Here is a 14,315-nt window from a genome sequence, read left to right as displayed (position 1 = left end):
TTATATTTATAACTAATCAAAGTAATTTTTTATTTCAGATTTTTTGCTTTAGGCTTTTAGAAGTTCTGAGCAAAAGTGGGAATTTGATTATTTACATTTGTAAATTACTTCTATTTATTGCATAAAGCCACACTTAACATTAATAGAAGCATTAAAGTAACTTAAACTGAACAAATTAAGAACCAGACTAATTTGCCTGACAGAAGTTGCAGTTAATACGTTGAGAAAAATTCAAATACTAGTATTTTATGCATATTATCCAACCTCTTTCCAAGAATCCTTGCTTTATTAAATTTCTATATTGATCCTTATTTCTGTATAATTTGAGTGGAAGTTAAATGTATGTTTCTATCCACTAACTTTACATAGATCAAAGTAATAAGATGGTTTTCTGATTTTAAAACAATGAAATTCTCCCTATTTTTCAGCCACAACGGAGAGAAATGTTTTATTGGATGTTAACTTTTCTTGTTTGCAGATCTTATGGTACTTACTTGCATTTATTTATAATGGTTTAACTACATTAATTGCCAAAACTTACTGAGATGGAAAAAATAAGGCATAGTTATTTTAATTTCAGCTTAAACTTCTTGGATTTCTTACAGTTAGCATTTTAGGCAGTTGTGTTGGCATTGCAGAACAGAGCATGTTTTACAGGACAATGTCAGGCGCTTAAAACTTAACAGTCAACTAATTAAAGAATGTGTTTCAAAAGGTTTCATGTGTAGTTGTTAGTGAGATGTAGGACTGTTCCAACTCCAAGTGGGATGGGGAGGGAGAATTTTTTTCCGCTGTTTTCTATATTGATAAAATGTTTAGACTACAAAAACTATGGCTGTAATGAAGCTTCCATTTTGAGTATGTAATTTACTGTCCTTTTCAATGAATATTCTTGAGTGTTATTAAAGTGTCATTTTTATTATTCCATGGTGATTAAATAAACATTTTGAAGATTTTCAGATAACACCTACTTAGAATCTATGGGGTTCGGGTTGGAAGGGACCTCTGGAGGGCTTCAGTCCAGTGTCCTCCTCTAAGCAGGGTGAGCTATGAGATCAAACCAGGTTGCACAAGGCTTTACCCAATCAAGTCTTGCAAAACCTGTTTGGGCAACTCACTTTACTACCCTCATGGGGAAAAAGGTTCTCCTTGTAGCCAGTCAAAGTTTTTGCTTAGCATTTAAAATTTTATAAGTCTTGGGGGAATAATTATTTTAATAGTCTCATGCTAATATTCAGCATGTGGTAAAAATAAAAAACATAAGTTTGGGTCACTCAATACAAAGGAGTAGTCTGTTGATTCAAAAAATAATGGAATTATTCTTTCATAACAGTTGTACAGGAAACCAAACTAGTTTTGGAAATACAACTGCAAGTGTTTTTAAACAACAAAAAAAAGTGAGTAAGTGCTTGGTGGGCTTAATAAAAGTACTGAAGAGGAATTTATTTTCCCACTTCAAGATAGGTTAGCTTTGAAAGACTAGTTTACAAAATTAAGACTTGAATAATATATGGAAGGTTAAAACTAAGGAATCAGTGAGGAATTCCTTTTGACAATCAGGTAGTTTTAATATGGAATTAATAGCTTAGTTTGAAGAATTCACACAGGGAAAGGAATCTGACAGGTGCATCCCTTTGCAAGACGGATCACTGTTGCTGCAGCCCATTTTCATTCCCTGCTAGTACTGAGTCTTCTGTGATTCTTTATTGGCAGAAGTACTAAAATAAATTGCACCTGCTCTACTTTTACATTCTTTTAGGTGTGGGGAACTAAGTAGGTGTGTGTTCAGACAGTCTGGATAGACACTGTTGACTAATCCCAACTTGTATACAATAAGAATGATGTGGTTTGTGAAGAGCCACTGTTGTAAAGTAAGTTACTGTTCCCATAGTATTCAGCCGTTCATTCCCAACAGTTAGCTGCTGTTGTCATTAAAATGATTTGTAAAAAATAAGCTTCGTAGAAGATGATAATGTATGCCATACAGACGTTTTTTGTCTTGAATAGAACAAATATTTCTTCCTGCTGTGTATTGTATGGAGAAGAAGATGAAACAAAGCTTTATGTGCAGTTCTGCATTGGATACATGGGTTCCACTTTTTGATAAGACAGACTTCGGAGATAAGTCTGAGGTGCAGCTATTCCATTTGCCAGCACATTTGAAAAAAAAAGGAAATCAAATTAAGTTCCTTTTGGTCTTAACATGACAGGACCTTTGGGTAGATGTGCTCTCACAAACTTGGACAAGATCTCAGTCATGTTTTTTTTTCTTGTAGACTTACTCTCTGTTCACATTTTTAAACTTACCTTTGTTACAACAGTCGTTGCTTCTGCTGCCATTTAGTTCTGTCACTCTGTGTATGTTCACAGGCAGTCTACAAAATTCATTAGCTTCAAAATCTGTTAGCTGTAGAACACAGCAGCAGCCTATTTGATGGAATTTATGCATATTGTCTGGAGAACTACCACAGATGACCAGCATTGATTGGCTTTGTGTTGTTCTTTAAGTACTGGTAATCAAATTAATTGCTGTAATTTCTTGAAGAGGAGAAATCCTTTGTTGTAATTTATTGTAACATGCGCTTATAGAAACAAACACTGAACCTGTAAAATAGATAGTTTTGAGTTTGCCATTAGAACAAAAATTCCTTTTGATACTAGTCAGGGTTAAAAATCATTTGAATGGAGTGATGTCTTTCTTTTTGACCTTAAAAAGAAGTCAGCAAATAGATTTTATTCCATTGACTGAGGAAGCCTTTAATTACTGCATTAACCTACTGAAATTTTGCTCTCTGTGTGAATATAACTCTGTGATTACCCGTATGCTTTGTGATTGTTTAATTGGGCCCAAGCATGAGGCATATTCTTCTCATCATGTTCAGAAAAAATAAGTTGTAACAGGACGTGGTTAAGAGTTTCAATCTTTTTCTCAGAAATTTTGTAAAAATATCAACCAGAAGTAACAGAAAAAAAATCACTGCTTTTCTTTCCTCTTTTGATTCTATTATTTGATAATATTATGATTTTACTGAAAACATTTGGGCTACATGTCAAATACATGTTATTAATCCAGCAAATTTAATATTAACAATTGTTGGGAAAAGAATAAAGAACCTTATTATGCCATTGAGTAAACTGGGCATGATATGCCTATGTCTTGAATAGTTTGTGTCATTCTGGCCTTCTTATCTCAAAAGCTTTTGGGAGAATTGGAAAAGAGAATCAAGGATGATCAAAAAAATATGGGACTTCCTTTACACGGAACGACTAAGTTGAGGACTCTCTTACTTGGAGGAGTCAAATTTTGGAAAAGTCAAATTTGGGAGGATATTACAGTGTTCTACAAAGTTACAGATTGTATGGAGGGCATAAATAAAGAACAGTCATGCATTGCGTCTTTCAGTACAAGAACTAGAGGCTGCCCAGTAAACTTAACAGAAAAAAGGCTCAAAACGAGGAGAAGGGAGGCAGCCCTTTATGCAAATTTAGCTGATGTTGAAACTCTTGGCAAGTCACCTTATGGAAGCTGGACATATGCATAGGTTGAAAGGTTGGCTAGGCAAGTTCACAAAAGAAAAATCCATTGAGAGTTACTAAATACTCAGAAGCACATTTGTCTCAAAAAATCTGTGCTGATAATAGTTGAAGTTGGGAGAGTATTGGGGCAATTGCCATTTTGTGCTTGCACTGGTGTTATTCTTTCTTGGGTTTTCTTCTAGATCATTGTGAAGGCAGGGTGCTGGGATAGTGGAATCTTTGGTCTGGCCCATGTTGCAATTCTTATGTTCTTTCTTTTGCACCAGGTGTGATCTGTCATCCTAATGAACTGCTACTCTACAACGTACCTCAAGTACCAAGCCTTTTATCTTATATACAGTGTGAGTAAGAGCAGATAAAGTGGACGTTTTGTGTATAAAGACGTGTGTGATCTTCTGAGAGACTTGTAAACTAATCATTTACAATATTCAGAAAAGTAGAAAAGGAGGAAAGACCCTATCCCCAGCAAAAGTTATAAATATATTTGCAATATGTTATTGCTATAATTTATCTCATTTATTTCTGTACAACAGAACTAGAACTTGTTTAGTAATCATAGCTGCTAGCTATGTTTCCCTCCTGCCAAAGGTCTAGACTAGTGGCTTCGTATAAATGGTTTAGCATAATATTTTCTGCTGTATGGCAGGATGCCCCCAACCACGCCTATGTAATTAGTTTTGCTAGTCTTCCTTTTTCCCAGAGCTTGTTGCATTAGCACACTCTAAAAGGCATTGCCCTGCAAGCTGCTTGAGCTGCTCTGAGTGAATGGCCTTTGAACAAAGGCTGTATGTATTAGTTGCCAGACTTTTCATGAATGCACTGATAGAAAAATTATTAGCAGTGTACTTGGAGTAGATATGCAGAGATTTCTGTTCTGTTCTTTAGGCCAGCTTTAGCTAATCACATCCATGTAACTCCCATCTAAATTTTGGCTCAGTACTGAGAAAGCAATAAAACTATGGAATCACTTTTGAGGAACAGAATACAGCAAGTTAATTATTACCCATGTTCTGGTGATAGTGCAAATACTGAATCTCTCAATTGTCTCTGAATGGTAGTGAAGTCATCATTGTCACTCAGGTAGGTAGCTCTACATTTCCGATGCACTAGTATAAAAGTTTTTACTGTGGATCAGGAGCTATCCCATGGAAAGAAAATTGTATATGCCACAGAAAAGTTTTGAAACATGCCTTGTAGTTCTGCTAGATTTAAACTATGATTATTTTTATGGATTCATGGTCTCCAGCTTGCAAGCTTTGTGCCTTACTATCATAATTAATTTCTACTGTTTTGATGTCTACATATGGTTTATCCAGATAAAGGTTGTTTTTTATGATTTTGTTGAAAGATGTGCGGTCAAGGAGTCTCAGTGTTGAAGGGGACCTAAAGCCTAGCTTGAAATAGAATTAATGTGTTCTGAAGAAGAAGGATGGATTAATTAAGATTGGGCTACAACTGCTAGAAGGCCTGGAGCTCCTTCTGTATGATGGCTTATGCTGTCTGTACTGCTGTCAGTAAGGTGATCCCAATATACTGAAGACTCAGTCAAACCTCTTTAGCTAGCTTGGTTGCTGATGTTAAATGCAGAAGCACAGAACTTGGTGCAGTTTGTAAAAACTGAAAGAAGCAAGACGGGTCTTTGGGTAGCTACCCTAGGCTAAGCCTATTGACGCTGCTGTGACTGCTGTGTGGATATCCCGCAAAAAATTGTTTATAGTAGGACAGGCCTATTTGTATAAGCTAGTTGACGATAGCTTCAGAGATCAGTCAGTCTCTGGTAATCTTACAGCTGTGGAGAGAGAAGTCTGGTGGAACTTATGTTCACTAGGATCACAAAAGAAAATACATGGAGGAGGGAGGAAAGAGTTAGAGCAGCAAGCCTGTACATGTTGGATACAGAACAGAAAAAAAGGAAGAGAGAATTTGTAATGATGGAGAAATCAAGGCAGAGCAGAGTGTGAAGTGACATTGCTAGTCCAAGGCCTGCAGGGGGTAGGCTTTGGAACCACAAGGGCCTGGCTGTTTCTTCAGTGCTAGGGTTTGCTTATAAAGCTGTCTCTAGAGTACTTCTAGAGTCTACATTGTCAACTAAAACAGTCTGATGAGTTTGTACAATGTCCGTTTGCCTTCATGATATTGTGACTGAACTGATACTTTCTTACTTTGTAGTCATGTATTGTCTACAGAAAAGTTCTGATTAGAGGAAGAATGAGGGGAAGGGAAGTATTCTGTCTTTTCCAGAGTTTCAAATGATGTTAATGTCAGTGGACAGCAGGGAATTATTTGTATTTTTATGCTACTGAATTTTAATCCACTTAATAGTACTTTCATAGGAGCAAAGATTGCTCTGTGATAAGTGTCATATCTGAACCAGTCAGCAGTATTGATGCTGGGTTTTTTTTTAATAGTAGCAGAATACTGACATTGTTCTTTGAAGTTTCTGTAGGTGTCTGTCTTGGATGCTTGACTTAGATCGTGATCTAACAGTTTGTAGCATTTGTTATACTGTACTTTCCATTGCTTCATTCTCTCCTCATTGCTGTAAGGACACGTTTCTATATGAGGATCATGGCTTATATTGGAAAAAGGAAGCATTTAGTCTGGATGGCTGTAGAATAAGACCTGAAAAGTGCTGAAAATATGCATAAATACAGATAGTCTTAGAAAGCAAAAGAATACTAAAAAGCCTGAATGTATTATTTTCTCAAAATAACAAGATTTTAAAGCTAGTTCTCTGATTTTGGCTATGATGACTTTTTATCATTGATTTGAAATCGTGTTTCATGGCCTATGGTACGTCTCAAGCTGAGAACCGTCTCAGGGTCTTCATCTTAAGAACTATTTTTGCTTACAGACTCATCTATGAAGTCCTCTGTTTTCATGTAATTATTATCTTTTGCAATAGCTCTGCCGTATACTTGCATGACATATCGACACAGTGTTGAAGAAAAACCTCTCTGTTGATGTGTGTTTTTATGAACTTAGTTGAAAATTTTTCTTAAGCACTCTAGGGGTGGAATTTGCATTGAGAGAATCTTTTATTAAATGATAATCTCAAAATCAGCTTTGTACATCTGTCCTAAGTATACCAATAATACTACTGATTATGGTAAATTCACAACTGCTATTCTAATGTTACATTGCCAAAATTGATGAAGACAAATGACAGCATTGAAAAAATTATTTCAGAATGGAGTTTATTTTTACTGTTCTGAACTACATTTGCTGTTTAGAAAAAATAGTAGGGAAATGTATCATCTACAGTGCAATTACTTAAAATATTTCTTTTCATATAAATCAGGAGAATTAGAACTTAGAGCAGTAATAATTTTTCTAGCTGTAACTCAGAATTTCATTCATCCACCCAAGCTAAGTATCAGAAGAAAGTCCAGCAGAGCCAGACTTTGTTGTCTATGGCAGTTTTAAAGACATGGAAAACTAATAATAGAAAAAGCTATTTCTGTTGAGTGATGTGTAACATGTATATTACACTTTTCCTTCCTTAGTTTAAATAGCTCTTTTTGGTTTGAGGTTTTTCAGGAAGAAACCAAATAAGACGTGTACTTTATTTTAAGGCAGAACGCTGTTGTGGTGTACCACTTTCTGTAAGGCTAAGGATATGCTGTAGTAAAGCTTTTAGAAAGACATCAAAACATATTGTGGTATGAAGAGTATTGCTGTTTGTGACCTCTGCAAATCTAATGAATGACCAAATTATCTTAAGAATGATGAACTGTTGAAGAATTATGATACAAAGCTTTTTATAAAAAATGACCAAAAGTCAGTATTTGTTTTATAACTATTTTCCACACAATTCTCTAGCATTAGTGACATTGTCTGCACTTGCGGAATAACCACTTTTTAATCATAGCCAAGTATACGTATGCAAAAGAATACTACAAGCTACTATTGTTTTTTCTTTTTTATTTTCCATAATTTAGAAATAGGAGTTGGAATTTTCAGATAGCTTGAGGTTTTTGATCCCTTTAAGGGAGGTCTGAGATTTCAGTTTGGTTCAGCAGTAGTTCAGTTTATAGTTCTAGGTGTTGGAACTAGGTTAACTCAATTTTTTAAAATATTTTTTTTTGTCTGGTCTTTTAACACTTGTTCAAACATGATACATATGAGACTGGATGCATAGATAAATCATGTTGCATAGCATGAAGAATAAAAAGTAAAAAAGATCAAATTCTAGTGAACCCGTTATGTTTATCATTGAACAAAGTTGTATGCAAAGGACAGTCCTTATTTGAATAACTTATTGTCGAAACGTACAATAATAAAGACAAGTGTGAAAAAGTATAATTTGGTTTAAAACAAGTGAAAAATAAAACCTTCCTTTCAGAGATAAAATATTTGGAAATGTTTCCTAAAAATGAACTCTTAATAGTTTGTAGTAGTTAGCTCTGTTTCCTCTTAGTCAGGACAGAATCAGTTCTTAGGCTTTATTTTGTTTTCTGACAACCTTTTCAAGCAGGTTAATTGGCAAATCCTGTAGTATTATATATATGAAGTGCATGTTCAGCTGTCTCAAAGTTATGAAGAACTTCATGTCCCGTCATACCTATTTGTCAGTTTTGTCTAGCCCGAATTTTCTTATATTCATGTATTTTTTATGTTTATATTCCAGCCATCTTGGTAGGTTTTTCCTCAGCAATTTCCAGTGATTATATTTTTTGTTTCCTAAACTCTTTTTCATTACGAAATATTGCTTGAAAAGCCTCAGTTATTTCTGTCAATATCTGTCTCAAATATTGCTCAAGCATATTGGTAGCTTTCAGGTAATTTTACAGCAGAATGTGCTTATAGGTACACAGCTTGTGTTTCATACTGGTTTTGAACAGTTTGCAATTCTACTAAGAGTTTTCATGCTTTATTAATTTATCATACTTAAAGAAAATATATGCTGTGGGTTATTCTTGTTAATAAATGAAATTCTTTAAAGTGTATCCAGTGCTAGCATTCATATATGTTTCCAATCCTGTTACAGGTATATTTCTATCTCAGTGTTAATATGATGCAGATAGTCCTTCTTTCTGGACATTTCCAGTAACGTACAGCTAGTAATAAGAATGTTTTATAGAGACACTTTTCATTTAGTGGGCTATTTCACATAATCAGACTGGTGAAAAGGACAATGTTATCCTTGAATGTGTAAATACACATGAATGTGTAAGAAATAGTAATTCATTTTGCCTTTGTATCTACTACTGTTAATACCGCTATTAGAACAACTATTTGAATTGTAATACACATGCTTCAGAAAGTTTAAAAACCCTAGAGCTCAAAGGAAGGTGGCAGAAAGGCCACAGTGTAGTGATGCAATGCTGACAAAGAGCAATTCATTCATCTGATTTAAAAGAAAATTAAAAAAATTATTTCGGCATAAAAGATATCTCTACTGGGACAGAGGGACTCAGCTTTGCTGATAAAGGCATAACAACACCCCACAGATGGACAATGAAATATTTTTTTTAAGAATGACCTGAGCACTAAAGACATTAGAAGAAAAATCAATTAAAAACTAAGATGCAGTCTCTTCCTCTGAAGTTCCCTAAGCCGCAGAGCTGGGGGCTTCTATCAGGGAAGGTATCCGTCTGTGCTGTCCTGTTATCCCTGCAAGCGCTCACAAATGACTGGCTGTGGAGGGAGAGGCAGATGAACAGGATAACCTAGTACAGGTGTTCTGAAGTTATGTTGAAAACAGCTCTTAATGTGAGATTGAATAGCCTTTAAGGAACAGATTGTTATCCTGTGTAGCTTCTAGAATAAATTACTTACCTTTTATGGTAGTGCGGTGGGTGGAGGTGTGATTGAATCATCGTGATGCTTTCTAGCCTTCAAACTGGTGAATTTCTCCCTCCCTCCCTCTCTCTCTCTCGCATAAAGGAATACACTTGCTTACATAGAACTCCGTGTGAACTTCATAGTTGCATAATTACATGCACTAGGCCTGCAAGCTGACAGGTTCCAGGGATCAGGAAGAATCCTCTCTCCTTTCCCTGCAATGTACAGCTAGATGGGAGATAAATGTCTGTCTTCCCCTAAGGTGTCTGGGATTGTCTGTAGCTGCAAATAACTTAGAATCATAGAATCACAGAATGGAAGGAATCTTAAAGATCATCTAGTTCTAACCCCCCTGCCACAGTCAGGGACACCTCTCCGCTAGACCAGGTTGTTCAAAGCCCCATCGAGTCTGGCCTTGAACACTTCATCCACAGATTCTCTGGGCAACCTGTTCCAGTGTCTCACCACCCTCAGAGTAAAGCATTTCTTCCTAATATCTAATCTAAGTCTACCCTCTTTCAGTTTAAAACCATTAGTCCTCGTCGTATCACTCCATGCCCTTGTAAAAAGTCTCTCTCCAGTGTAGGCCCCCTTCAGGTACTGGAAGTCTGCTAGCAGGTCTCCCCGGAGCCTTCAGTCAGCTAATAAGCTGACTTCTCTAGAACAGAGTAGTTTCGTATGTTTTACCTGTTGTGTGTGGCCACCTTCTGAACTTTTCCTGGGAATTCTTTGAGATTATTTCTTGTCATGGGCCAAATCTGTGCAAGGAACTTTTTTTTTGACAATTTGATAGGCTTTTAAAACAGTTTGATAATACAGATAACAGAATTTCAGTGTCCAGGACTGTGATTCCTTTCGCTTTTTAATTCAGTGGTATAGATCCATAAATCCATGGGCCCCGATGGGATGTACCCGCGGGTGCTGAGGGAGCTGGCGGAAGCCATTGCTAGGCCACTCTCCATCATCTTTGCTAAATCATGGGGAACGGGAGAGGTGCCTGAGGACTGGAGGAAAGCAAATGTCACTCTAGTCTTCAAAAAGGGCAAGAAGGAGGACCCGGGGAACTATAGACCAGTCAGCCTCACCTCCATCCCTGGAAAGGTAGTGGAACACCTTGTCCTTGGTGCTGTCTCTAGCCACATCAAGGCTAGGAGGATCATTAGGGGCAGTCAACATGGCTTCACCAAGGGCAAGTCATGCTTAACCAACTTGATAGCCTTTTATGAGGACATAACCCAGTGGATAGATGATGGTAAAGCTGTGGATGTGGTCTATCTCGATTTCAGTAAAGCGTTTGACACGGTCTCCCACAGCATCCTCGCAGCTAAACCGAGGAAGTGTGGTCTGGATGATCGGGTAGTGAGGTGGATTGTGAACTAGCTGAAGGAAAGAAGCCAGAGAGTGGTGGTCAATGGGACAGAGTCCAGTTGGAGGCCTGTATCTAGTGTAGTACCTCAAGGGTCATTACTGGGAGCAGTACTATTCAATATATCCATTAATGACTTGGATGAGGGAATAGAGTGTACTGTCAGCATGTTTGCTGATGACACAAAACTGGGAGGAGTGGCTGACACACCGGAAGGCTGCGCAGCCATTCAGAGAGACCTAGACAGGCTGGAGAGTTGGGCGGGGAGAAATTTAATGACATATAACAACGGCAAGTGTAGAGTCCTGCATCTGGGCAAGAACAACCCCATGTATGACTACAAGTTGGGGACAGACAGACCTGTTGGAGAGCAGCGTAAGGGAAAAGGACCTGGGGGTCCTAGTGGACAGCAGGATGACCATGAGCCATCAGTGTGCCCTTGTGGCCAAGAAGGCCAATGGCATCCTGGGGTGGATTAGAAGGGGTGTGGTTAGCAGGTCAAGAGAGGTTCTCCTCCCCCTCTACTCTGCCCTGGTGAGGCCGCATCTGGAATATTGTGTCCAGTTCTGGGCCCCTCAGTTCAAGAAGGACAGAGAACTGCTAGAGAGAGTCCAGCACAGAGCCACGAAGATGATTAAGGGAGTGGAACATCTCCCTTCTGAGGAGAGGCTGAGGGAGCTGGGTGTCTTTAGCTTGCAGAAGAGGAGACTGAGGGGTGACCTCATTAATGTTTATAAATATGTAAAGGGCAAGTGTCATGAGAATGGAGCCAGGCTCTTCTCAGTGACATCCCTTGACAGGACAAGGGGCAATGGGTGCAAGCTGGAACACAGAAGGTTCCACATAAATATGAGGAAAAATTCTTTACAGTGAGGGTAACTGAACACTGGAACAGGCTGCCCAGAGAGGTTGTGGAGTCTCCTTCTCTGGAGACATTCAAAACCTACCTGGACATGTTCCTGTGTGATATGATCTAGGTAATCCTGCTCCGGCAGGGGGATTGGACTAGATGATCTTTCGAGGTCCCTTCCAATCCCTAACTGTGATTCTGTGATCTGTATTTTAGCATGGGGCATGCTCATATCCTGCCAAAAAAGACTAGAAATTTTTCCTTTTTAAGTGCCCTTGGAGGGTACACTGACTCATGGTATGATAGGAGGCTGTTGCTGCTCCAATTCTTGACCATCCTGTTGAACTGCTACCTCTGCACTTTTCTTCTGGCTGATGTGTCAGTCAGAGTTGTCAGTGACAGCTGTACATCCATCATGTGTTTCCCACCTGTCTGATGAAGCTCTTCAGCAGCCCTGCAGGTGTGCCCAAAAGTGCCAGACCTCTTCATCATCTGCATCATCAAATGACTTCTGATCCGTTCTGGGTGGGAATGGACACATAATCAACAATCTTGCCTCATACCTTTTTCCACATTTCACTTGCCCAGCCTGGTCACATTTCAACGACATATGCACCCACTTTATGGGTGCCATATGATCTGCTCTTCCAACTTGGGCAAAGGATTTCCTTGGCTGTCTCAAAGTGATCAGGCTTCCATCTCAGTCTCAGGTTTTTTGCAACCCAAATATCTATATTCTTACATTCAAATTTTGTGTCGTGGCCTTCTTACACATTCTGTCAGTGAATCAAAAAGAAAATACATTCAAATCTTGCAAGCTGCGTTTTTGCTTAACTCTTATGACTGTTTTTATCATTTTTAATGGTTGCTTGAGATAACTGTTGGCTTGAGAATTTTCCATTTGGTTGTCTTTGGCTCCTGAAGTATTTACTAAGGTCCTGGTGACAACTATGACCCATCTTCACCTTTGTGGTGTTTTTTGTTTGTTTGTTTTTGTTTTTTAAAATAGCAATTAGACCTATCTAATCTCATGGGTAATCTGGATGATTTGCCATTTCAGGGGTTTCTTGGCTTGAAGCTGCTATCTGGCAAGTATTGACTCTAGTCTTTTGTATTTTGGAACCCAACATCTAGGGGATAAATGGATTCCTTGGAAATTCAAAATAAAGTTGGAGGAAGTGGTGTCAAAAGAGACAAGTTAGGCTGATTTGGTTAAATCCTGTAGAGAAGCAGATGATGGAATTGAGCAGTTTGGTACATAAAAATTACAATAGCTTTCAAACAAATCACGAATCAAACCCCATTCATATGAAAGGAAAAAAATGAAAAAAATGGAGCTTGAAGATGGTGTAGGTAAAGTAAGTCACTGGACATTGAAAACTTAGGAGTTTTTTTCTGTTAGAGTGAGGCATAAGAGAGTGTATGAATGCTCCTTACAGGAAATTAATTATTGTCTATAAAATCTGAATATTTAATGAAGCCATAATTAGAATACATTACTACTCGGTATGTTCTTGCAAAAATTACTGTATTGGAAAATAAAATTATGTTTTCCTTAGTTTTATTATCTGATTTAAGTTTCATTATCATCATGTTGTCTTACTAAGCTAGCCTATGCATAATGAAGAATACTAGCTACCCAGCATAAACAGGATACCACAGTCTGTTTTTCAAAAACGTAACGGGAGCAAGGGAATGAATTCATATCATTCTTTCCTATCACAGTTCCTTGTGAAACTGGACTGAAGGCAAGGAGTAACTTCAGATTCATACCTGTATGAGAGCAAGCAGATTCAGGCCATAAGGGCAAATTTTCAGCTCTGCTGAAATCGGTGACAACATTTTACTTGGGTTTAGTGGAACTGGCTTTCTTCCTAAACATCCATTTTATCTAAGGACATATGCCTTTGATTTTTTTTTTTCCTATTGTCATTCGATATTGAAAAATGTTAGAAGACCAATACTTCCTGTGTATTGCACAGACTTCCTTGTGTTCAGTTCTAAACTACATTTTAAAGAACTTGAGCAAGTTTGGATTTTCTTACTAAATAAGCCTGAGCACTGTTTGCTTTCTTCGAGGAATAATTTTGCATGAACTTCAATAGGGTTACATTCAGGCTCTGTCCTAAATGCAGAAATAAATAGTTTGCTTCCTTAAATATGTAAAAGGCAGGAAATATTCAGTAAAAATCTTTCTTTATCACTGTATCTGTGTTATCTTAAAGCTTTGTGGCATACAAAACCTGATTATATTCCAACATATTTTATATAAGAATGCTGATTTTATTACCTCTCCTGCTCCAAACAGCAATGGGAAATCAGTGAGAGCTTTATGTGCTTATGGAATGGCAGAGTTTGAACTGTCTTGATGAGATCCGTGCATATGAACATTTGAGTTCAAAATTAGAGCTTAATCGCACAAACTGCACCACACTCAGTACCTTTAAAAATCGCAGGCATTCCATGTGGTCACAGCAGTCTACATGCATAGAGAGTTTACTGGATTTGTTCCAAATTTTAGGCTTTGTTATTTTGTCTGTGGATTTGGCTTACAGGCAGTCCTTGACTCTTTTAGCACTGGAAGTTATATATCTCGTGATCAGACTCCTATGTGATAACAGTCCTTAGGTTATTTTTAACAGAAGTGTCTGGTGGCCTGAAATTAGTAACTATTCGGGTTAAAAGTTAAAGCGTAAAGATGGTATCTTTTCATCTTTGTTTTCACTCACCATTCAAAAGAATAAAAATTATTCTGAAACATACTGCATGGAAATA

At 37.6% G+C, this 14,315-nt stretch overlaps 1 protein-coding gene across 2 annotated transcripts in view; it reads left to right on the top strand.

Annotated features, from left to right (window-relative positions):
* Positions 1-14,315, top strand: part of ADAMTS6 (ADAM metallopeptidase with thrombospondin type 1 motif 6) — a 187,089-nt gene that overhangs the window by 49,696 nt on the left and 123,078 nt on the right. The window lies entirely within an intron of this gene.

Source organism: Nyctibius grandis, chromosome Z (assembly GCF_013368605.1).
Source record: "Nyctibius grandis isolate bNycGra1 chromosome Z, bNycGra1.pri, whole genome shotgun sequence".
Classification (NCBI taxonomy): domain Eukaryota; kingdom Metazoa; phylum Chordata; class Aves; order Nyctibiiformes; family Nyctibiidae; genus Nyctibius; species Nyctibius grandis.
The sequence above is the reverse complement of the archived record's forward strand: the minus strand, read 5'-3'. Positions and strand labels throughout refer to the sequence as shown.